At 31.0% G+C, this 844-nt stretch overlaps 1 long non-coding RNA gene across 2 annotated transcripts in view; it reads left to right on the top strand.

Moving 5' to 3' along the window:
- The first annotated feature begins 445 nt into the window (after window positions 1–445).
- The window catches only part of LOC128249038 (uncharacterized), a 43,801-nt gene continuing 43,402 nt past the window's right edge, over window positions 446–844 (top strand). For both annotated transcript variants that reach the window (XR_008265138.1, XR_008265137.1), the window contains exon 1: window positions 446–668. This is a non-coding gene — a long non-coding RNA (uncharacterized LOC128249038). The remainder of the gene's footprint in view (window positions 669–844) is intronic.

Raw genomic sequence — 844 nt, 5'->3', positions numbered from 1 at the left:
ATGTGTGTGTGTAGAGAGAGAGATAGATAGAAAGATAGATAGATAGATAGATAGATAGATAGATAGATAGATATATAGATAGATACACACACACATGCATATATATATATATATATATATATATATATATATATATATATATATATATATATATATATATATATATACGCATACGTACTCGCATACACACCTTCACATCCATATAGTTACATGTACGCCGCATGGTTTTATGGATGCGTATGAATAGTATATTTATTTCCGTACGTATGCATCTGCAACAGGTTGATTTGATTTACTTCCGTGTCGGGTTAAATACGAATGCGAAGTTCCAGCTTTCGAGTCTGTGATAGGCTCTTTGATAATATCTAATAATTAATGACTCAGAGAGGAAAGTAAGTGAATACCCAGTAAAATTTCATTACGTAACCAGCCGTCTATAATCCCTATCACACGAATCGGATATAACAAAGAAATTAGATTCACGTAAAAATAGTTCGACTATGTTATAATAGTTGGTCGAAAGCAGCAAGAATTTGATTATGACTAATCTGAGTTTTAAGAAGGAATGGAGTTATTAATATTTTCTTTTTCGATTGTCTTTGTTCCTCTCAAAAATAAGAAAAGCAATTTTAAAATGATGGGATCTATTTCTATGGCTGTATGGAAATGTGAGTAATGAGTTTTGCATTATTTTTTGTATTTATGTTCACTTCTGTGTATACGCATTCACTTATGTACGCATGTTTGTTTGTATGTATGTATGTATGTATGTATGTATGTCTGCCTGTTTTCATATACTTGCATGAATGGATGGACTGATGGCTAGCTGTGTGATGATATATAT

Source organism: Octopus bimaculoides, chromosome 11 (genome assembly GCF_001194135.2).
Source record: "Octopus bimaculoides isolate UCB-OBI-ISO-001 chromosome 11, ASM119413v2, whole genome shotgun sequence".
NCBI lineage: Eukaryota > Metazoa > Mollusca > Cephalopoda > Octopoda > Octopodidae > Octopus > Octopus bimaculoides.
Note: the sequence above shows the minus strand (reverse complement) of the source record. Positions and strands in the feature narration are given on the sequence as shown.